The 25,233-nt window shown below is 36.8% G+C and overlaps 1 protein-coding gene across 1 annotated transcript in view; it reads left to right on the top strand.

Annotated features, from left to right (window-relative positions):
* Positions 1-25,233, top strand: part of HS3ST5 (heparan sulfate-glucosamine 3-sulfotransferase 5) — a 289,009-nt gene that overhangs the window by 89,467 nt on the left and 174,309 nt on the right. Inside the window, exon 2 of the mRNA XM_047763014.1 lies at positions 18,502-18,692. The gene's annotated coding sequence lies outside the window, so the exon portion shown is untranslated. The remainder of the gene's footprint in view (positions 1-18,501; positions 18,693-25,233) is intronic.

Raw genomic sequence — 25,233 nt, 5'->3', positions numbered from 1 at the left:
TTCTGACATAGCATATCCACAAAAATATCATTAAAAAACAAATCACGGTAGACACATGATTGAATAAACAAGACCTTCAGCCTGAAAATTCTGACTTGGGACTGAAACAGCTGATGATATTTTACAGGCAATCTTTGCCTTGCACAGTACTGAAACTCATACATATTGAAACCATGGAAAGTGAAGGCTGTCTTATTAACTTTTATTTCAATTATTGCAATTTTTATTTTCCTAAAAATTTGCCTCTTTTTTGAAAACAGTTAAATTGTCAGAATCATTAGTCATTGGATGTTAACTTCATGAAGGAAGAGACCTTGTCTGGTTTGCCTCGTTATTTTATCCCTACAACCCAACTCACTGCCTGGCTCTTAGCAGACATACAGTAAATCTTTGATGATTGGTTGAACCTTCAACCATAAAGTAATGTATTCTTTTCTCAGACTATCTGGTAAACATCTAAATTATTTGCTGGGTTACTCTTAAAAAGCTAACATACCTTTTTCTGTAGCAAACTTATAAGTGCTTGCTTCTTGTATTGAGATGCATAGTTTTTACAGCAACCTTTATAATATTGTCCTTTCATTTTCTTTTTCTGCTTTTTAGGGCTGCACCTGCAGCATATGGAGTTTCCCAGGCTTCCCAGGCTAGGGGTCCAATCGGAGCTATAGCTGCTGGCCTACGCCACAGCCACAGCAACATCAGATCCTTAACCTACTAGCAAGCCCAGGGATCGAGCCTGCAACCTCATTATTCCTAGTCGGATTTGTTTCCACCCTTTCATTTTCAACTGTAGTTCCAAAAAGGATCACCATCAAGGTATATGAATATACGCTTGGTGGAGTCCATAATGCATATTTCATATGTTATTTTTTATTAATAAAACAAGTTTAAGCTTTTAAATTCAGTTAGTAATATAATTTTTCTGTTGACTTTTTCTTTATGATTAAAAAAATAATAAAAATTAAAGTTTCTATCTCTGTTCAAAGTTATTTATGCTCACCTAGACAAAGCTGGACAGTATACAGAGTAGAAAAATACAGATATTAAATAAAGGATAGAAATGTAAATATGAGATAGAGGAATTTTCAAGGGCACTGGGAAAACTGAGTAATGTCCAGAAGACAAAATGCTTAACCCCAAAGAGTTTCTGAAATTTGTTTTTAACTATCAAACTTTTAAACATGAGACAGTAACTTCTTTATGAAAAGTGTCTTGATATCTTGGAATCGCCAAATTTATGGATTGCAAACTATACAAGCCCCAGTGCTTTGTTCAAAATTAATTTCTGTCAGTCACTCTTGCTTCTCCAGGTAGACTCAGACCTTAAGTTTATTTTCTACTTTTCTTAAGCATATCTCTCCTTCTTAGTTTATCCCTCTCATTTATCATGAAGATACACAGTATTCTTGTTTTCACCACTAAGGAGGAAGTAGAAAACAGAGTAATTTATCTGTGGCCTTTAGAGTAACTCTCATTGCCTGAGTGGCTGGCACCCCCGATTCAAATTGACACCACTGTAGAATTACAGAACACTCTCCTTGCGTCCCTTGTGTTAAATTCAGGAAAGCTGAAGAACCCCTGTGTTGCAATAAGACTCAGAGCAATAAAGGGTTAATCACAGACAGGGACTTGGGAAGGTGAGACAGGGACTTCACAGTTGAGTGAATTGCCAATTTCAGGATGGAGGCCAAGAAGCAAAAATTAAGGGAGAAATGGATGAAAATGACTTTATTTTAGTTAAGAACTCTGATTAAAAAAAAAAAGTTGGAGATTTTTCTTAAATCTGCTCTTATTGTTCTTATTCCTGCTACTACAATACATTAAACCAGGTTGTGGTAGAAGATTCAAGTTTACTCTTTTAATTCGAATTGTTGTTGGTTTCGTTGTGTTTTGTTTTTGAGCTGTCCCTGTAAATACAATAACAGGCTAAAAAGAGAAATTCTTTCTCTTTGAAGGTGCTTCTGTTACACAAGTAGAGCGGAACACAACCTGTGTTCTTTTCAGTAGCTACAAACCGGTAAACAGTGCCCAGCCTTACATTCAGAAGCTGTGTAACATTCAAACTAACTAGCCAGTATAAAACTTGATTTTGAGTGGGAAGATGGCTTTCTGAGGACTATTAAGACAACAAGAGGATGAGAGTTTGTTCCTTTTTTTTCTCCTCATAGATGCACTACTATGAAAATGCTGCCTAAGCTATCATTAAAGCGTTTTACGTGCCTTAGCTTAAGAGGCTAGCAAACAAACTATATGATTGTCTACTAAAGCTAAGATGAGTGCACGAGCCACTTGTGGTAGATCTGCTTGGAATACTGTGGTTGAATTCTCTTGATTATACTTGGAGGCTTGCAGTATGTATGTGTAGTGCCCGAAGGTTTACAGATCCCATCTGTTATCTATTATTGCATTTGATCCTCACAAAAATGCTGTGACTTAAGCAGAGATGATAACTGACAAATTCAAAACTCATGTGGCTCAGCCATGCCTTCAAGTTTTCAGTCATTCCGCACTTGGTGATTCAGTTTATGGAACATTGCTGTGTGACATGTTTCCCTCTGCCAGTCATCCTGGAAAGAATTGAATGCGGGACACAAAGTCAGATTAAGACGTTTTCTTAACAGAGAATATAGTACAGCACGTGGATCAAGCATTATGTCTGCAGATGGCTGTACTCTGGGTATAGCTAACTGAGGATTCTCAAGCCAGGTCAGTTTGTAAAAATCCTTTTTCTGTTTGCCTGCAGACAAAGCCTGAAGATGCAAGCCAGGCCATCATTTAAGCACAGCTTTTAGGAAGTCATGAGTCTTGACTGAAACATCTTTCCTGGGCCCTTCCCCAAAACTTTTACCTTTATATGAGTAAAAAGCACATGGTATTTTCTTGCTTTGGCTCTAGTGTCACTCACCGGATTTGGACATCACACACATGCGGCTCTTCTTTCCCAACTATAATGTACACAGGTATAAATGTACCTGTGTAGGCACAGTGACTGTCTTGTTTTTCTGTGGCTTCTACTGCTGTGGACAGAGCTTAGGATTCAGAGAGTCTGCTCTTTGCACCGAGTTTGCTTGATATTTTGCCCCAGAAACAAGGCCACTCTCCCTGATGGCTGTGTGTCAGAGCAATCTATCAGGAGCTCTTGCTTCCCAGCAGTCCGCTGCTCTCCACAGTGTACCTTGAAATTGTGCTTTGGTGTCCTTGCAGAACTGTATCTGTCCTCGCAGCTTGTGACTGTCCCCACATCAGCTCACCAAACCACATCTGCTCAGTTGCCCCAATGTCATCTATTTCTCTCACTGTGGAGCTCCAAGGTAACAATCTATGCTAGCAGACTGGCTGGGTACCAAGAGAGTATTATTCACAGAGATCCTGACGTGCCAGGTAATACATGTTAAGTATTATTCATATGGACGTGAGAAGAACCAGGTGGGTTTTTCTAATTCATCCCTGTCTCGAAGCTATGGGTTCGGTCGCATATTACTTCCCAATCTCTCTGCACCTTCTTTTTATAAAGTCAGAGACATGATGCTTTTTCAATATCTTCCAATCTCCAGAAAAGCATATTTATCTTCTTAATCTAATTTTATCCTTATGTTCATTCTTTGCAACCCTGGGCAAGTTGCTGCCTATGTAGCCTCAGCTAGCAATGTTGTATTCTGTATTTCGATTGTATAGATTGCTGATGCCTTTTCTCTACAGCTCTATAGAGCTCTTTTCTCTACAGCTCTATAGAACAGTATCTAAAACCTAGATTCCACCTTGTGATTTGCTGGTTGTACTGCTAGGTAAAACTAGAATTCTCTCCATCCACAATTAATTCCCATGCAGTAGTACAAATTTCACTATTGAAAATATGTGACATTGTTTTGGTCATGGGTATACACCTGCTTTATTCTCTGAGAGTAATTTAGGATAGTCATGGGATGACATATAAGGTGCTCTTTCAAAGATTTAATTTGAAAAGCCTCCATAAGTGGTCACTGCCTTTGTTGAGCTTCCCAGCATTTGAATTCATGCCACCTTGAGAAGCTCCTTATCAGTTATGGCTGGTAAGGAGCATAGTTTCTTGCACCTTTTCGAGAGTGACTCATAAAGAAAACAGCTTTTTGACAATTAGCAACTGCTTAAGCAGTCTGCTGTTGCTGCTAACTTTGTAGCATAGCTTGGGGTTATAAAATTCAACTTTTACAGTGACTATTAACCAATCTTTGAATTTTTATAAAAAAAATTATGCCCCCACATTTCAACTGATGTTTATAAATGTCTAAGCAATGTGCTAGACATTTTGATGTTCACTGTCTTATGTAAGCCTGAGAACAACCTATGATATATATCGTTTTCTCCATGGTATAAATCAAGTAAATGAGCCTTGGGATGGCTTAGTAACTGTCCAGATATGAAGCTAGTAAGTGATTTGGGAAGTGAATATCACCGTAGATCCTTTGCATTCTTCTCTTTCCATTACATTATGACTTCATTTCATATTAAACTTTTGTACAAAATCATCACTGGCAGAAGCTGTGACCCACAGAAGCCAGTCTCAGAGAGGTGACAATATTTTTTAAAATTAAGTAATTAATTAAGCCATTCTAACCAAATTTTTTAAATCATGTGAAGAGAATCGAATCAATCAAATCTGCAGGAGTGTTTGTTAAAATCTTTCCTTTTCTCTCCATGGTCCTTCACACCCTCCCTTTCTCTGAGTTCTCTCATTTAAAACTCTTTCCCAAAAGACTCTGCCGTCCTTGATCTTCTAGAGCTTGTCTGTCTTTTTTAAAAAAAGGACACTCTCCCCCAGTCTTACCCTTTTACTTGTCTACTCACAATTCCAGTTCTCTCTCAACCTCAACATTCTTATTCAGCAGCTCAAAAGCCTAAAGACCGCATGAGGCAGGAGGAAAACCCACCCAGGAGCATGTTGAAGGCAGAGCAGGGGATGAATGGACAAAGCCAATGCCATCCTCATCAAGAGGGGATAAGACAAAACGGGGGTGTTCCTGTCGTGGCTCAGCAGAAGTGAAACTGACTAGCATCCATGAGGATATAAGTTCGATACCTGGCCTTGCTCAGTGGGTTAAGGATCTGGTGTCACTGTGAGCTGTAGTGTAGATTGAAGATGCAGCTTGGATCTTATGTTGCTGTGGCTGTGGCCAGCAGCTATAGCTCTGATTCGACCCCTAACTTGGGAAATATGCTGTGGGTGCATACCTTAAAAAAAAAAAAAAAAAGGCAAAACTGGGAGTACTCATTTATCAACAGCTTCTCCCAAGCAACAACAAAAACCTAGGGACATTCATAAGAAGGATCTTTATAACAAGTCCAGCATTTGCTTGGAAAAATAAATGCTCTTCCATTTCTTTTAAGTTTTAGTGTCCTGGCTGATGCTTGCCTTAAAACTCTCCACCGTCATCAATGAATTATACTTCTAGGATGAATTTGTCCAGTTCTTGCTAGAATATCTTCCCTAGTTCTCATTCATATCATCATAGCAAAAAAATATATTTTATCTAAAAGGTTAGAGAGAGGGTGATTTTCAAGTGTAACCATGAGGTTCCCAGTGTGAATTGTCACATTGAAAATTGACAGTTAGGTACCTTGAAATCGGCTGGATAACAAACAAGCACAGATGCTTAGCAGCATGTAACTAGCTCATGGGTCTGAAGGTCATTTGGAGTTGGCTGATCTAGGCTTTGCAGAGCTGGATATAGAATGATATCAGCTGTTTGCTCACATGACTGGATCAGCTGGGGATCAGACTGGGCTCCACTGGGGCAGCTTAGTTCTTTTCTGCATGTTTTCCATCTCCTCCTGCCTGACCGAGTTCTTGTGACAGTAGCAGCAGCACTGGAGCGCAAACTCAATGGTGAAAGCATTGTTCGGTCCTTTGGTCAAGTCTTGCTCTCTAATGTTTCATTGACTGAAATGTCCCATGAACAAACCCACAGAAAAGGAGTAGAGAAAGAGATCACCCTTTCTTATAGGGACAGACTACAAAAGCACATGGCAATGGGCGTGGATGCTGGAAAAGGTATAAGAGTTGGAGATGTTGACAAAGTCTATTATAGTTGTTGACATATTATTCTTGAGTATCATTCTATTACAAGTTAGATATGGTTCCTTCTGATAGTATCAGCTCTAGATGCAGGCACCTTCCACTTCTTCATTCATTCATTCACTTATTTCACACATTATGCTGAATTCTTTTTTTTTTTTGTCTTTTTGTCTTTTTGCCATTTCCTGGGCTGCTCCTGCGTTTCCCAGGCTAGGGGTCTAATCGGAGCTGTAGCTGCCAGCCCACAGCAACGCCGGCTCCTTAACCCACTGAGCGAGGCCATGGATTGAACCCTCAACCTCTTGGTTCCTAGTCGGTTTCATTAATCACTGAGCCATGAAGGGAACTCCTATGCTGAATTCTTGAGACAAGTGCTGCTTAATAAAAATATGTGAGTCACCTATGGAATTTTAAATTTTCTAGTAGCCACATTTTTAAAAAGTAAAAATAAACAAAATTTTTAATAATATATTTTACTTATGGAATGTATCCAAAATAGTATCATTTTTGACATGTAATCTGTATTAAAGTTATTAAAGAGATATTTTATGTTCTTATTTTGGGGGCACTAACTCTTCAAAATCTAGTGTGTATTTTTTTCTTACAACCCATCTCAATTTGAACTAGTCACATTTCAAGTGCTTAAAAGCCACAAGTGACTAGTAGCCACTGTATTAGACAGTGAAGTTACAAACTATGCATTGAACTTGGTGCTGAGGATGCAAGACACCTGCCTCATGGATCTTACAATCTCAAGAGAAAGGAGATTTAATTTAAATAGTGTTGTCATTATGCATCTTTCTGAGAAGCTCGTATTTTTTTTTTCCTTTTTATGTCCACACCTGTGGCATATGGAAATTCCCAGGCTAGGGGTCAAATTGGAGCTGCAGCTGCCAGCCTGTGCCACAACCACAGCAATGTGAGATCTGAGCCAGGTTTGCAACCTTCACCACAGCTCATGGCAATGCCGGATCCTTAATCCACTGAGCGAGGCCAGGGATCAAACCCCAATCCTCATGTATACTGGTCAGGTTTGTTACTGCTGAGCAAGATGGGAACTCTCAGAAGCTCATATTTTAACTGACATTGGGTGGAGACTATTACTATGTTCAAATTTCTGAGATCTCGTCATGCCTCTGTGCACCAACTCTTCTTACTCTAATAGTTCTCTCTTATGCATCCCATACAATCTCTCTCACATAGTTTAGTTGGAGACATTTCAACATAGGCCTTTTCAAAATCACTTATGGACAGCCAGCATTGCACCCCAAAGTCTGACAACAAAGATGTGGGTGTTTTTTTTTTTTTCAAAATCCATACAGTAAAGGGATATTACCTGAGATCTTATTACCATGTGGATAAATTTTCATATTATAGCTTTACCTAATAAGACCCCAGGATCCTTCATAATGGAAAAGTTGAATGGTAAAGTTGGCTTTCTCGGTGTTTATCTGCTTTAAAAAAAAAAAATTTAAAGAACTGTAGGCGGCTGTAGAGAGAATGCATAAAATAGTAGATAAGAGGGAGAATATTGCTTCAGAAGTAGTGTAAGAAATAGCAGAGGCAGAGAGTGGAGAAAATGAGGGGGAAAAAAAGGAAACATTAATAGTGTTTATCTATTCTTGACCAGATTAAGCTTGTGACTGCCTTAAAGAAAGTTTTTTTTTTTGATGTCTCTACACCAAACTGTCCAAGCAAGATTTATCAAAAAGGGTAGTTTTTAGAAAGCAATTATTATCAATTGAAATTGCAGATAAAGGGTCTTGACAAGAATAGGGAGATAAGATATTTTCTTCATTGTATTAAAAAAAAAAAAAAAGCCCTGATGTTACTTTAAATATATAGGCATGGCTTAAAGAACTGAAAAAGTTTTCTTTTAAAAACTATAAATCACCCTGTGATTTCTTTTCTCTTTTTAAATCTTCTTCTGCTTATTGCATGTCTTTCTAATGGTAATTCATTGGTTCGATTGTGTAACCCAGTGATATCAAAACCACTTTGGGCAAATACCCTCATGCTTCCTTGTGCCTCTGGCAGCATAGCAGGTCCTAATGTTGGCACGTGGAATAACTCTCAGGGAACCCAGAGCACCTTTGACTGTGATAACTGGAGTGATTAGTACCCACCTCCACAAAGCAAAGAGTGTAGGTATTAAGGTATTCACCATATAGAGAACAGCATACTGGATTTTAAGCTCTGAGATGATGTTTTTACAAGATATTACTGAATACAGCAACTATGACCCTGTGTTTTCATCCAAGACACTTTAGAAAATGACTGTAATTACACACAGAAGAGAGTCCAGATTCCATGGTGGGCTTTTACACATTAAATTACAAAAAGTATATTTGTACATCTACTCCAGTTTTTCATGAAGGGTTTAAATCAAAACAGCAACATGGGCCTTGTGTTTAGTGACAAAGGATCATCTCAGTCATTTCAAATAGAATTTTTCAGCACCAGGGGACTTCCGCATCTGTTTCCTGTTCCCCCTCCCCCAACACACATACACACATTTGATATTCTTGCTTCTAACATTGAAATATTTGGGGGCATTTCCTTTCATTGATATTTTCAGATGGGGATTAAAAGTAAACTGAAAAGAGTCAAGCAATAGTAAATTAATGACAAATTAGTGCTTTATGAATAAGACATTTTTGCTAGGCAGGACATCATGAGATCAAAAGCTTCCCCTCCCCCAGGGATGCAGGGGCTTTGATTAAAGTGAAAGAACAAGAGGGTTGGCATCAGGAACATCATCATTAACTCAAGCAACTAGGTCCTCTGAAAAGGAGGAGAGTCCACTAAACAGCTTTTAAAGTCACTTAGTAAAGAATGAGAAGTTCCCCACTGTGGCTCAGCAGGTTAAGGCTCCAGTGTTGTCTCTATGAGGATATGGGTTCAATCCCTGGCCTCACTCAGTGGGTTAAGGATCCAGATGTTGCCTAAAGCTGCAGCATAGGTCACAGACATGTCTCAGATCCAGTGTTGCTGTGGCTGTGGTGTAGGCCCCAGCTGTGGCTCCAGTCTGACCCCCAGCCCTGAAACTTCCATATACTGCAGGTGTGGCCATAAAAAGAAAAAAAAAAGAATGAAAAGAATTGCTAGTGGAATGGAGAATAAAGGGTTCATGTGTGTGAATTGACTTAAAACAGTTTAAGTTGAAGTCAATAGTAAGTTGTGTGCTTGATAATCATCTAGGAATCTTTATATCCCCATGGCTTAGAACAAAGATGGCCCACCATAAATATTTATTGGATGAACAACTGTATGAATTTTATCTAATTAAAGAAATTTTAGTGGCTATGGATTTACCTGTTTCTTGAAATCAAACCCCTTCAAACACAAAGGAGGATCTAAGAACTGGGCAGCCCTTCAGAAATGACCATTTGCACCTGTCCCTGCTGCCATGTCTCAAAGATTTCCACCACCTACAGAAAGAGGGACCAGGCCTAAAAATAGGACCAGAGTCTTCAACTCCTTGTTTTAAACCATGATTCCAGCCTCTTAACTGTGGCCTGAACAGAGAAGTACAAAAAAATGGAGATGAAGGTCTAACCCTAATATACTTATTACTTAATGCTATGTTCCTCTCTCCCAAGGAAATCCATCTTAGTTTTAAGAGTAGGGTCAGAGACACTCAGGATCTTCCTTTAGCAAAGCAAAAACCATTACAATTTTCCTAGGAAAGAGATTTTCCAATCATCAGATAAACATAAGGTCTGCATCTAGAACATGGGAGAATTTCACTCATTCATTAAATAATCATCAAGCATCTTCTTTATTGAAATAGGTTTGTCTCCTTAATTAGACCAACCCTCAACATTTCTGTAGCAGTGAATCTTGTCTCCACTATCAAGATTATTTTTTTCTAGTTGCCATGATATGCTTCAAGCAGAGGAATTGTTAAAAGCTTATATGTAAATAAGCACCAAGCAATACTTGATTAAACGTTGATGAGCAGATACACTGTTGCTCTTAGAAAGCTTGTATTCTCACAGTGCTTATATTTTGTTTCTCTGCTTCTCTTCCTTCTACCTACCTTCCCTGTTAATTAATGCTTTATCTGATTTGCATGCAGGATAGCACAGTTTTCATTTGTTAGTTGAAAAATGAGACCTCACTGGTGTGGAAAACTGCCATTGGACTAGAAACGGGAGGTCCAGATTAATGAGCAAACTTTGGCTGTATGTGTGAGAGAGAAAGAGAGAGAGAAAGAAAGGAACTTTTCCCAGAAGTTCCAGGATCATATATCTTAGGCAATCAAGATGTTTAGAGGACCCACAGTCAGTGATTTCCAGTTCAGGCTGCATATTACACTCACCTGGGGAACTTCTGAGGCTCCCTCTTCCCCAAACCAGCTGAATAAGCATCTTTGAGGATTGGGCTTGGGGATGGGTATTTTTCTAAACATAGGTATATTCTAAAGTACAACCAAGGTTTTTCAAACCTATGGTTTAGTCCAATTCTTTTTTTTTTTTTTCTTAAGCATGGCATGCCAAAGTTCCCAGGTCAGGAATCAAACCCATTCCATGTCAGTGACCAAAGCTGCTGCAGTAACAACACAGGATCCTTAACCTGCTGCACCACAAGGGAACTCATCCCATTCTTTTCATATGGATATGCAAAATAAAAAAAACCCTGGAAAAAATGATGGCCCTGTTAGAACCTGCATTAGCAACTCCATTACTCAGCGCCAGTTCAGAACAATTTCCATAATGATGTGGCATTAAGAACCTCTGTTAGTTTTGACACATTTGAACTTTCCTTTGATAAGATTAGCTGGAAGAATCATGCCTCTGAAATTTTTCTGTCAGACAGACTTAAGGAAAATACACCACCATGCTGTGAAGTTATATAAATTAACACATGAATTTCCTACATTTCTCAGTAGTTAGCCTCCCTGCCTTCTACCCAAAATAAGTTTGTCTTTGATTTTTGTGAAGAGTTTTTGAATCATATTTGTAACTTTCATTTTATCTAAGTCAAAAAGACATCTTCAATCCATTTAGCATATGTAGACCCATTTTTAAAGTCATCATATAAAGTGTGTGTAACTCACTTCCTGAGAAACAGTCTGAGAAAAGAGAACTGATAACACAGGCCCATAGTTAGCGGTGTTGAAGGTAGAGATAGCGAAACATGTGCCTGTTCTTTTGACATCTATCTTTTCTGTGTGTGTATATCTGTTGAACTCATCAAAGTCTAAAATATTCCAATTCAGCATAAAATTGCAGTACCAGTTGTCATATGGCATATATTTTATCCTGTGCAGAGATGGAAAAGCATATCGAAATGCATCATGCCTGTGCTCAGAAGTAATGCAAATTTTCTATCTTGCCAGTGCCAGAAATAAATGAAAACGATAGTAGATAAAGGCTAGAAACATTTTTCTCTTTTGTACTCATGCAAAATTTTGTAAGTAGTGATCAGCATCACATATTAAACATGCACTGTAAGGCAGACATCTTGATGGGCAGAGGAATATTGAAAGCATAGTTCCTGCTCTCAACTCTTATTAATCAAATAAACAAAATGCAGTTTAAAGTAGTTGATAGTTGGGAGTTCCCATTGTGGCTCAGTGGAAATGAACCCTACTAGTATCTGTGAGGATGCAGGTTCCATCCCTGGCCTCACTCAGTGGGTTAAGGATCTAGCGTTGCCCTGAGCTATGGTGTAAGTCGCAGACATGTCTTGGATCCCTTGTTCTTGTGGCTATAGCATAAGCCTGCAGCTGCAGCTCTGATTCCACCACTAGCCTGGAACTTCCATATGCCGCACCTGTGGCCCTAAAAAGCAAAAAAAGCAAAAAAAAATTAAAAAAATTTTAAAAATCCAATAGTTGATAGTCAAGAAACATTGAAATAAAAACCTCCCGAGTATGTTCTATGATTTATGAGTAGAGCTATATATATTCACAGTTTTTTCAACCCATTACAAGTCTCCCCTAAGGACTTATATACCTAATTACTAGTTGAATTGAGTTTCTGTGTCTGCAAATGTGTGTTACCTTATGTGAATTATGTATGATTTGTACTAATTATCTCCATGGTGCCAAGGATAGAGAAAATCATAAGTAGCAGATGCTTTAATGATTGTTTTTATTAAAAGCCTGAAGAAATGCCCGTCACAGAACTGAAGAGTAGAGCAGATAAGTGTATCACAAGGAGCAGGTAGATGGAATCCATAATGAGCCCCATACTGCCCTGATGGAATTCACCACTGCTCGCAGTATGAGCCTCCACAGTACCAGCCTGAGAACTGGACTCAAGGAGGCTATCTCATTCTGATCAGACTCTCAAGGGACTGAAGTACCTGAACTAGGTGGTCCGCTCCTGAGTGGGGAAACATTCCACTAGTCTGTCCAAAAGGGAGCTGATCACAAACATGGTTGTAAAAGATGTGCCATTCAGACCAAAGGGGAGTGTAAGGAATCTTCTGAAGATGGGACTTCTCCAGTTTCCAGAAGGACATAAGTTCGTGGTCCATGCTGGCAATGTCTGATCCCTGGATTTTCTCTTTTGCATTCTCAAAACTAGTGGCAGTCAATCCATATTCCACGGAACTCTAGGGTTCTGTGTAAGGATTTTGTGGGAGATGGATCCTCTTATAAAGAAAAAACAGAAGTTGAGTTACTGCTCTCTCTAGCCATCCCCTCCTTGTTATGATACAATTTTAGCTTCTCTAGTTACTTCCAAGTCCTTTCTCCTTATAATGACATTATTTCCAGGTCTCCTTAATGGACTATTGGGAGTTCCCAAACTCTCAGCCACTCTTTTATTGGGATAATCACAGAAGGTCCATCATCTAGGGATAATCATGGAGGTCTCATGTGTAGCTGTTACTTATTTCATTCTCATCATACAGTATTATTTTTCTTGTTCCCCTAGAAGTTTTCAAAATTATAAGTAAGAACTTTACTTTTTATTAATAGGAGCTGTTAAAGGGTACTCTATATCTTTGAGCCAGAGGTAGAGAACTAAAACTTCTTGTATTTCTATGCAATATTGAAGGGAAAGTACATAAATTGTACACAAATAGGCAAACCTGTAATCTTTTTTTTAGCACTCAGAAACATCTCTAATCCATGTTTTTGGTTTTGTTTTTTTTTTTTTAAACTTCACTGCTTGCATTATAGAATGGCTATGACATCAGCTGGCAGTCTCATATTCTTAAAGGAATCAATTTTTAAAGAAATACAAAAGGTTTGTACAGCATTTTAGAATATATGTCAGTTTTCATGGAAAAGGAGGACAAACCCAATCTTGCTGAAGGATTCAGAAATTAACAACAACAAAAGAAAAGTTTAACAAGTGAAATATCATACACCTGAAATAATTTTTCCCTTATATAGAAAGAAGCATATATAAAGAGGCAGAGCACAAAATCCTTTCATCAGGCAGTTAAGCTCATTTTTTTATTTACATGAAAATAAGCAGAATAAACAGGACCACTTCAGCCTATCCCTCGAAATTTAAGTTACAGGAGAAAAGAATTGACTATACCCTGTTGGAATTTCTTATTTTGCTTGAAAAGCAGTTGAATGTTAAATCAGGAATCACTAGTATCCTAAAATCACTTTTAATACCTTGGGGGAAAAGTATAAAATACTTGCGCTCTGATTTTTAGGACAATTATTTGTAGGTAGTCATTCTCAAAATGCATTTTGTGCAGGAGGGTTCCTTTAAAAATTTGTTTTGCCCTTCCTTTTTTTTTTTTTAATTTTACAAACTCCCAAACAGATTCAATACCCTAAGAATACTAGAAGATATTTATGAGAACAACAAGTCTACAGAAGCCCAAAGGCAATTACTGCTTGTGCAAATATGCCTTAGGCAAACTTGAGCTAGTATTTAAGAAATGGGAGGTTAAGCTTGCTCAAGAATTTTATTCAGGCACAGAATATGCCTATTCTTAAATTTTTTGGACTCTCCTCCTCTGGATCCCTTCAATGCTAATTCCGTCTACAAGTCTTCAAGTTAGAAAACATTACCTGGCCACAACCAATACAGTCAGAAGCCTTCGAGAAACATGCCCCCTGTGTCACCTGTTTAAAACACTTAAGCTTCACTGCTTCATTACCTTCAGACTCCTGGTGCATGTTTCTATTTTAGGTTACCCTATGAAATCTCTTATTTAGGGTAATAGCAATATATAGCATGGGCTAAATTTCATCCCTACCTTGGGATCTCTACAGTTCTCTTTGCTCTCTTCAGGTAAATATCCAGTAACTAGGAATTAATTGGTACTTGGGATCACTATGTTCCAAAATAATTAATCTCTGCTCAAAAAGACTTCAGTTGTTCATTATTTAAAATTCTGAATTTTGGCTTATACTTTTCAAAGATGAAAGATTTCTAAAGAGAAATATTTGAAGTGAAAATAGCAAACATCATATGTACATCTGCAAAGGGCTTATCTGAAGGTGTTCCGTGGCATACTGAAGAACAGCTCCTTTATAATTAATCTGTGCAAATACTGTAGAATTATGATCAGAAACAAGTTTCCCATTTTTACTTACATTTTTTGACAGAATAATAGTATAGTTCTCTTCATTTTCTTTTCCTTTTTTTTTTTTTGGTCTTTTTGTCTTTTCTAGGGCCGCACCCGAGGCATATGGAGGTTCCCAGGCTAGGGGTCTAATCAGAGCTGTATCCTCCGGCCTACACCAGAGCCACAGCAACGCGGGATCCGAGCCGCATCTGCGACCCATACCACAGCTTACTGCAACGCTGGATCCTTAACCCACTGAGCGAGGCCAGGGATCGAACGCTGAACCTCATGGTTCCTAGTCGGATTCGTTAACTGCTGAGCATGATGAGAATTCCTCTTTGTTCATTTTTAATCTTATCCTTTTAAAAAGGAATCAGAGCAGAAGAATCAGAGCAGAAATATCAACATCAACAAAATTGAATACCTTCTGAACCCCTAAAACCTAAATAACATTCTGCTACATTGTACAAAGAAATAGGACCTTTCTTTGCCTTCAGTGTGCTTACAGGAATCAGAAAATATAATATATAGGAAAAAATAAAAGCACAACGTGGTTCATGGTTCAAGAGTTATTGCAAAGAAATCGTTCATTCAACAAATATTTGTTGCGTGTTTACTATGTGCCAAGTACTCTGCTAAATGCTGGGTATTTTTAAAATGAGGATATTTAAAAACAAAAATTGTCACTTTCCTCCAGGGAGATGAGGATAGAGACATAGGGATTGGGTGATACAAGACCTTGTTCTTTATCCTAAGAACAATAGGAAGGCATTGAAGGCTTTTAAACAAGGAATTGATATGATCAGTTGTGTATTTTTAAAAGATCACTCTAAATGCCATGAGTAGAATATAGTGGAGGGAAACAAAATGTGAGATTAGAGGCAGGAAAAAAAAAACATGCAGTGTTCTAGGCAATAGACGAGGTCTTAGTGCTGGTGGTGATGGGAGTAGTCGTAGTGATTATAGTGGAGGAGAAAAGGAAAGAAGAAGATAGAGAAAGGGGACAAAATGTGTAGATTTGAACCTTATTTCAACAAATACAATCAAAAAGATTTGCTAATCAGATACTAGGGGCTAAGGGGGAAAAGAAGGATTAAATCTACTGTGATTCCTTTTTTAAGACTTTACTTTTTGGCATGTCTAATGATGGCTGATGATGCTGTTTACAAAAATAGGGACACTGGAAGAAAGATGTATTTGAGAGGAAAGTTTTTGTGAGTCAAGTTATGGAAAAATTCAAGTTGAGGAGCCTTCAAGACATTTAAGTTGAGATGACAACTATATAGTTAGAAATAAAAAATCTGGAAATAAGAGAAGAAAATGTTAAGCTAAAGATAAAACTTGAGATTCATCAGCAAATGATAGCATCATATACTTTATGAGCTTTCTTATTAATATATACAGTAGAAAATAAAGTGGTTTAGATTAGCATTTTCTCACTATGAATGAGATGAGTCTGGAAACATTTCATGAGGAAGAGGGCTGGATTATGAAAAGAGGTAGAACATAGATAAGAAGAGAGGGCAAGGTAGACAGGAATGAAATGGCAGGAACACAATAAAAATGTAAATAGGTAGATTGCAGATATTTTTGTTGTGAGCAATAGAGATACCAACCCCACTGGCTTAATCCAAAAAAAAAAAAGGTAATTATAAATTCACACAAAACTGAAGAGTTCAGGGTATGCTACCTGCAGGCAAGGCTCTGTCTGGGGGTGAAACAAGCTCAGAACTTAGATCATCTTGTTCTATTCTCCAGCTATTTCCTTGGTGTTGACTTAAGTTCTGACAGGCTCTCCTCTGATAATCCCAAAGTGGTTGCCAATAGTTCCAGACACTACATGTTTATAAGTTCACATCCAGCAAGAAAAACACCTTTTTTTTTTTTTTTTTAACATAGCAGAGCAACGAAAAGCCCAGAATGGAGATCATTGACCTATTGAGGTTGTATGGTGATCTCTAACATAGGTAAATATTGAAATACACAGATTATTTAAATTAGTCAGGGTACATCCCTGAAGCAAAAACAGATCCTCCCACCAAATTACCCAGAGTACCGGGGAAGGGGGACAGGAAATCTAGAAGTAGTTATAAGGAGTCTTAAATACCAAGTGAAGGACTTGGTTCTTAATCCAGTAGACCAAACAGAGTTCTTGTATTTTGAGCAGGAGAGGGATCCAATGAAATAGTTCAAGAAATTAAGTCTCAGGGCAACTATGATACATACAGCAATGTTTAAAAAACAAGAAAAAGAGAACTGTTAAAGAGATCTAGGAAAAAGACAGTGAAACCCAGACTGTGACTGAGTAAGCAACATTGATGAAGGGAAGATAGTAATGAAGTAATAGATGTGAACAATATTTAAGATGAAGAATCCACAGGACTGAGCAAGATAATAAGAATGAACTTTACAGTGGAACTTCAAATGCTTCCACTAAGGTTTTCACTGATGTGATAGCTTTGGTGCTGAGGCAAAAATGAGATTCTTTCTTTTAACTACTGTAATACTGGATTTTTCTTCCAAACTTAGCTCTGAGCTAGACTTTTCATTTCATTTCATTTTGCTCTAATGAGTTACCACCACCTGTGATCCATCATCCCCTACACTACTCAACTTTCCTAGGATTCGAAAGAAGGCAAGTTCCAACCTGTCAGAATGAAAGCTGTCCTTGATTCTACAGAATGAAAACTTGAAGGTTACTTTGCAATGTATAAAGATGGAGATCTCTACAATCACAGCAGTGACACTTACTGTTTAACAAGTGTTTTTTGAGCATTTTGTCAACCGGCAATCGTTTGATTAGCAAGCAACAGAAAACCCAATGGCTTAAGCAAGTGCAATTCCAAAGGAAGCCATTAGTAGTGGTGGTTCAGCTGCTGCAGTAACAGGGCTGATACTGTGTTTCTCTGGACTTCCACTGTGTTTTACATCGTGGTAAAAAGGTGACTGCTCTACCTCCAAGTATCATAGACTCATTCAAGGCAAGCAATTGTATGGGAAAGAGAAGAGGGACAGGAATCTTTCTGTTCATCAGTAAAGCAAATTTCTGCCTAGATTTCATACCCAGTGCACTTCTTATATTTTATGAGCCAGAAAGGGGTCACATAACCTCTCTTACCAGAAAGGTTGACTGGGAGAGTAAACATTTGTGACTATTGTCTATTATGAGACATAGCCAGGAAGAAAAAAGTTGGAAATGGTTTTTGGGTGGCCAAACCATTGGGTCTTCATGAAAACCATTTTATAGTATACTCTGTGCTTACATGTATATTCTTACTTTGTACTTGACTTTGTCTTTATCTGTGTATATTGCTTCCTCTACCCTTTAGGAGAATATGACTTTTAAAAATGGATGTTTTTTTCCAGTAGCCACTACTAACACCTGCTTAACTCATCAAAGAAGTTAAAATTTTTTGGTTTCCCTGAGTAGGCAATGCATATTGATTGCAAAGGATATTATTTTTATTTATGTATAATTATCTTGGCAGGTATTACCCATGTGAAAGAAAATATAGCAAAAGTACCAGATAATTCCACAGGGATTTAGTAAAAGTATCACATTTTGTCTTTTATTAAGAGTGATAGGGTCTCATTTAAGGATATATTTTCAAGAGACCTCATCCACCTTGACTTAGGAAGAAATTCAGCCCCAAAATGTAGCATCTGCATATCAGAAACGAAGTTAGTAATTATACCACTTGATGCAATGTTTAGAAAAAATAGTCAATTAAAGCAATATGAATTCAGCCAGAAGCCTCTGCAGGCAGCAGCATCATGCAATTCTGACTTCACAACGACATGAAATTTTAAATGACAACTGTGCTAAATCAGGGAGCAGCAAACCCAGGCCAAGTTTAAATTTAGTAACACTGCTAGTTTACTGAAAATAACCTTCTCCATAGCAGATTCTCTATGAATTTCAGGTGACCGACTACTTGTTTTTCTCTTCTGTCCAGAGGTAATCAGATACCCAGAGGCTACAGCGCGATGTCTTCCCTTCTCAATGGCATTTCTGGTGTCCACCTCAGGAGTCTCCTTGGCCAGCCTTGAAACACTTGGAAATTAAACAGAGAAGCCACACTATATATCCTGGAAAATCTCCATCCTGTGTGTTCAGAACTCTCTGAATAAGCATAAGGATTTGAAGGTAAGAGAATTTTGGAAGTCACATTCTTGTGTAACTCTGAATTACCTCAAAAGTGCACATTTCATATATTTTAATAAAATATACAGAAGTAAAAGCAGCTATAGAATATAAGGAAAATAGCCAGCTGTGTGCAGTTCTGCCACAGAGGAAAGGGAAATAAAATACAAAGTCTAAAAGTTGTTATACTTCATGCAAATATAAATACAAATGAGGTACAGTGGTTGTCTTGATATCTGATAATCAGTTTCACAGAAGAAAGTGCGACAGACAGTGGTCCTCCAATTTTAGTATGTGTAAGAATTGCATGGAGGGGAGAGGTAGGTTCTTAAAATATTGATTCCTGGGCCTCTTTCACAGAGAGTTAGATTCAGTAGGTCTGGGATATGGTCCAGGAATCTGGATTTTTACAGCTACTCACCCCTAAATGATCCTGATGAAGGTGGGTGCTGGAGCTTTGAGAAACACCAGAAGTTGGCATTCAAAATAATATACTTCTACTTTTCAAATAGTATTTAAAGCAGTTTTATATTGTTTGTTTCCTTCAGTCACAAGAATAAGTAAGGAAGGCATATTTTTTAAATAATCACTGCTCCTTTTTTGACCCTCCAATTGAATTATTAATCCTTTTTCATATTCGTTTTTAAAGTTCAGTATGATGAGCTAATCCCTAGCTGTCTCTCTCTATTAGAGTGAAGTTCCATCATTGCTCTCTTTAGTTGTTTCCCTGTTCCATGAAATGTTTTAATTTATTCAGATGTTTATGGTTATTGGGTATAATCCTAAGAAATATCTAGAAGATGAAAATAATGAATTACTATAAGAGTTGGCTAAGCATTTCTATATTTTTGAGGATTTTCCCTTTTTTCTTATGTTTCCTCATTTTGAAAACTCAACCTAAGATTTCAAAAGAACAGATCTGCTTAATACACTTTTAGCTACTCTTCTTTTCGCAGATTAAACCTTCAAAATCATGATATATTAACAGGGTACATGTAAGTTTATTGCATATCACTTTATTTCTCTTTCCTTTATCTCATTTAGCATCTTTATTATTTGTGATTTTAAGTCTATCAAAGGTTGCTTTATTAATTCCAGTAAAAGATATGCTGGAGAGGGACATACTCAGATTTTAAATTGTGATGATTTTTTTTTTAAAGTTCAATATGATATTATTTTTACAGTGAAGAGTGAAGTTTTTAATCAACATCATTGGGGTTATAGGTGTTTTCTTCTCTAGCAGTCTTTGTGTGCAATTGTTCATATTGTATAGACTTTCTTGCCCATAAAATATCAAAAGGCAAAGATGAACCTTCAATCAAAAAAAGTATGCCCCTATAGTGCAAATTATCTACACATTTTAGCTCTCAGTATTACACAAAGAAAATGAATAGAGTCAAATGCATAAGATAAAGCAGCACTTTTTTTCAAGTAATCAAAATTAAAAATTTACATAAGTGGATTAACCATAATAATGGATTTTCACATGCATTTGTTGTCAGAACTGTTCTCAGTAGTAAGATTGCGATATCTGATGATAAAAACCTAGAAGTTACAGTACACAAAATGGTAAAATCCTTAAATATGTAGTATACAAGTTTAGGGTTCAATAGAGTCCCCAAAGAAAATTTCATAAAGCTTTTAGTGCAGATCTTCTATTATACATCAATTTCAGAAAAATATAGAAACTACTCTTCTATTCTTTCTTCCTTTCTTCCTTTCTCTCTCTCTTTCTTTCTTTCTTTTTTTTTTTTTTTCCTTTGCAGAGGAGCAGGTGGAGTAAGAATGGAATTGGGTCCTCAAGTGAGTCACGCTCATTATCATTGGCATATTTTTCTTAAGTTGTGGCTCAAGTGAGTCATGTTCATTATCATTGCTGTATTTATCTTAAATTATGGCTCCCTAAAGGAAACTTACAATGTAATTTTAGGGAACCATGGTGAGAGAGCACCTATGCTCATGAAGTAAAATATACGATGAGAGAATAAATTTCAGAAACTTTATACAAGTATAAAGCTTCAGAGCAGAAATGAACCATTGAGATCTTCTAGTCTGGTCCCCTCCCATATCATTGCATTCTTTTCTCTTCCCAACTTGGCTGTAAAAAAAGCTTCATACAAAGAGCAGTAATCATCAGTTGGGTCAGGCATGACTTATTAACAAGGAGAAACTAGCCAAGTGTTTTGCAATAATGATTTCTTGGGTAAGAAAGGTAGGAAAAAATATTCCTCCAAGATGAAGTTTGAAGAAGTGAAGGAAATACCTGAGTACTTACAAATGTAATTACATTTGAAATTATGAATTATTTTAGCTGTCAGTAGATAATCTACCATGTCAGTAATCTCAAATGAAGATAGCAAATTTAGGTTTATTTCATTCTGGGTTAGCTGTATATGGAAATCTGATTTTGAGAGGGAAAAATAGCTAAAAGCAAGATAGAGCTTTAGAAGAGTAGAGCCATCTGGGACCATTCACTATAAAAGAAAGGAGATTTAAATATGTAAGAACCTCTGGGGAGTATTAGTATTATTATGAAATAGTGTAATAATGATATTTGTGAGACAGCCAAAAAGATGAAAATGTGTTTATTATGTTCAGTATAAGAAGCAGGAAGTTATTAACATTTACATAGTGAAAGTATAATTATTGATGTGGTGAAATGCTTATAATATATTGTAAATGAAAACAGCAAAGTTACAAACCATGTTGTAATGTCCATTCTTATTTTAAAAAGCTACAGATGTACCGGAAACTAATACAACCTTGTAAGTCAACTATACTCCAATAAAATTTTTAAAAATAAATTTAAAAAAATTTTAAACTCTAGGATGCGTAGGAATAAAATTGAAATGATCTACATCAAAATATTATTAACGGTTATGACCAGTTGATGAAATTATGGCTAATTTTTACTGCTTCTCAAGTTTTATAAAATTTTTTAAAAAGTATCTGCTATTATTGAAATTTTAACATATTTTTAAGGGCTGAGAAAATAGTCAATTATCTGGGAAGTTCACTTTCATAGATCTATAAGGTAGTCCTTCTAACAATTATTTTAAATAGCCTTAAATGGTTGACCAACGGGCACCTGCTGTATAGCACAGGGAACTCTACCCAATATTCTGTGATAATCTATATGGGAAAAGAATCTGAAAAAGAATGGATGTGTGTGTGTGTGTGTATAACTGAATCACTTTGTGGTTGTGCAGCAGAAATGATCACAACACTGTAAATCAACTAGACTTCAATAAAACTTTTAAAAATGGGGGGAAAATAGCCTTTAATGCAAGGCTTTTGCATCTTGTAGTATTAAACTGATTTGAATATGAGAATAGTATTTCCAGTGAGATCAAAATGATTTTTAGATATAAATTTTCATTTGTGGATAATTGCAGTAAATTTCCCAAGCTTCCGTCCTCATTAAACACTGATAATTTTGAATTATGACATTAATTCCTTAGAATACTCTTTATCTCTTGTATCACATAATTCCAGTGTGTTTTCAAGAATCTTCTAACTGTCATAGTTTGCTCCGTTTGGAAGATAATGTTATATGTTTGGCTACATTAGTGTTAATACATCTTTGTTCTTTAAATCTCCAGAGGAAGATACGGTTAGTCTTACCATTATTACTACCAGCTGTGATTGGCCTATGATTTTGTTCATTCTGTCTGAATCCAAAGTAATTAGCTCTTTAGTTTAATGACAATATTTGGGTAATGGGTTTTTAGGGCCAAATTCTGTTGTTAGAGAGTAGGTGGTGTATTTGAAGATCGAATCTGGCCCTTATGTTTTAGGCATAAGCTGTGTAATTTAATTTCAAAATGATGGCTTAGAGAGTTTAGAGTAGGAAAACTAAATCTGCATTTATCTGAAGTTTGTCACTTTCGAGAAGCAGAAAATGAAAGTGACAATTCATACAAAAGAACAGCAAACCCAGTCTAAATTCTCTGATCCAGCTAGCCTGTATGTCGTATAACTTCATACATAGTTAGAATAAGACATGAAATGATAATTATCAAGCAGGGATTAAGTAATTACTCTTATGTAACAGAGCATACATAGAGTTCTTTAAATGCAGTGAAACTTTTTGATCATTGTATTTTTTTCTAACTGTATTGAAACTTAACTGACCTATAGCATTGTATAAATTTAAAGTATAGACAAAGTGATGATTTGATACATTTATACATTTAATGCAATTACCGTGATACCATGATTATCACCGTAAGGTTACTTAGGACATTCATCACCTCATACAATTAAAAGAAGAAACTAGTAACCATGAGGTTGTGGTTCGATCCCTGGCCTCGTTCAGTGGGTTAAAGATCTGGCATTGCTGTGAGCTGTGGTGTAGGTTGCAGACAGGGCTCAGATCCCATGTTACTGTAGCTATGGTGCAGGCCAGCAGCTGCAGCTCCAATTCAGCCCCTAGCCTGGGAACCTTCATATGCCATATGCCATCAGTACAACCCTAAAAAGCGAAAAAAAAAAAAAAAAGTCTCTTTAAAATTTTTAACATAAAATTTAAAGATATTATGACAAAATAGATTTGTCACATCTTTCATACCAATAAGTGTGAAGAAATACATGGACTTTTTTAAAGAAAATATTTTCAAGAGTTCCCGTTATGGAGGAGTAGAAACAAAATCCGACTGGGAACCATGATGTTGCGGGTTCGATTCCTGGCCTCACTCAGTGAGTTGAGGATCTGGCGTTGCTGTGAGCTGTGGTGTAGGGTGCAGATTTGGCTTGGATCCTGCATTGCTGTAGCTATGGTGTAGGCAAGCAGCGATAGCTCTGATTCGACCTCTGGCCTGGGAACCTCCATGTGCGGTGTGTGCGGCCCTAAAAAAAAGAAAAGAAAAGAAAATATTTTCAGATTGGATCACAGAGCAGAACCGAATTCTAAACTATCTACCAGGATACAACCAAAACAAAATTATTCAAAAATTTGAAAATGAAAGGTTAGGCGAAAGTATACCAGACAAATACAATCTAAAGAAATTAGGAATTAGAATCACAATATTAGAAAAAGTTAAGTTAGTTAATGCCTCTTTTCAAAATAATGAATGCTGATATGTTAATACATAATGAAAGTTTACAATCATGGATAAATAACAACTTTAAGGGCTACCACAAGAGTTTGTTCAGCAAACAAACTTCTAAGAACATCCCCCAAAATATCAAAGAGTCCATATTTTAGGTGCTGGACTAACAAGAAAGAATGTAAAGCAAAACATACATATTAAAATTTATTTTCAAGTGAAAGTATTCTGATGTGACAGACAAAACTACCTATTAATCAAGAATTAAGTATTTAATTAATGACAATTTTTTTCATTATCAACAAAAAGTGTTACAAATTGCTTCTCTTTGTGAAAAGAAAGATAGTGTCTAAGACTGTAAATGTACGCATTACACTTACTTGATTTCAAGAAAAGTAGGATGTTTGAATTCCCCCCAAGCCCAAGCCAACCGGTGATCTTTTTTGTTGTTGTTGTTCCCAACAGGTATACTTAACAGCAGGATGTAATTTCAGTTTTTGCAGTCAAGAGGTTTCTGCTGAGCAAAAATTCTCATTCAGTTTAGGAATGCATATTGTAATAATTTTTTTATCCCGTTCGCAGCAGGTTTCCTGCCTTCATTTGCAGACTCCTCGAAGTTGAGTAAGAAACATCTAGGTAACTTCTGTCCCAGGTTAACACATCCTTTAAACACAGTCCCATTAACTCAACTTAGTTATAATGCAAAGCTGCTTAGCTTCACAAATGAAATGAAATACAGTTGAATTGCTTTTCTAAAGTAATACCTATGTATAATAAATGCAGAGTGGTTTATGATGGCAAACTTTGTAGAGCATGAAAAATTATGAGGGGAAAAAAATCTTGTTGTTTTTTTTTTCTGACCTAAAATTGAGAAGAAATGCCATATATGCCACCATGTGACTCAGCCTATTAAAATAAAAGGATAAAAATATTCAAAAATAAAAACTTAATACATTAGCCTTTATTAGTTCAGGAGAAATTAATAAATAAATAAATAAATAAATAAATAAAGCATTTTTTTCCTAGATGGCACAGTTTTTCTAATTAACCTAAATTTTCTTCAGTTTAATTTCTCTTACTAGGCCTCCACCTCAATCGTGTGGCCCACATTCCCTTACTTTGAGAAAGTAGAGATTGCTCAAACATCTTTTTTCTGCTAGTATTAGCGTCATCAAATCTGTATTTAATTCAAGTCAAACTACGTAAACCACATAACTATATTGTAGCTTACTAAGATATTGGTCTTATCCTTTGAGTAAGAAAATTCTAGGAGTTCCCATTGTAGCTCAGCAGAAACAAATCTGACTAGTATTCATGAGGACACTGGTTCGAACCCTGGCCTCGCTCAGTGGGTTAAGGATTCGGTGTTGCTTTGAGCTGAGGGTGTAGGTTGTAGACATGGCTCTGATCCGACATTGCTGTGGCTGTGGCGGAGGCCAGTGGCTATAGCTCTGATTCAACCCCTAGCCTGGGAACCTCCATATGCAGTGGGTGCA

The sequence above is a fragment of the Phacochoerus africanus genome, chromosome 2 (genome assembly GCF_016906955.1).
Source record: "Phacochoerus africanus isolate WHEZ1 chromosome 2, ROS_Pafr_v1, whole genome shotgun sequence".
Taxonomy (NCBI): Eukaryota; Metazoa; Chordata; class Mammalia; order Artiodactyla; family Suidae; genus Phacochoerus; species Phacochoerus africanus.
Note: the sequence above shows the minus strand (reverse complement) of the source record. Positions and strands in the feature narration are given on the sequence as shown.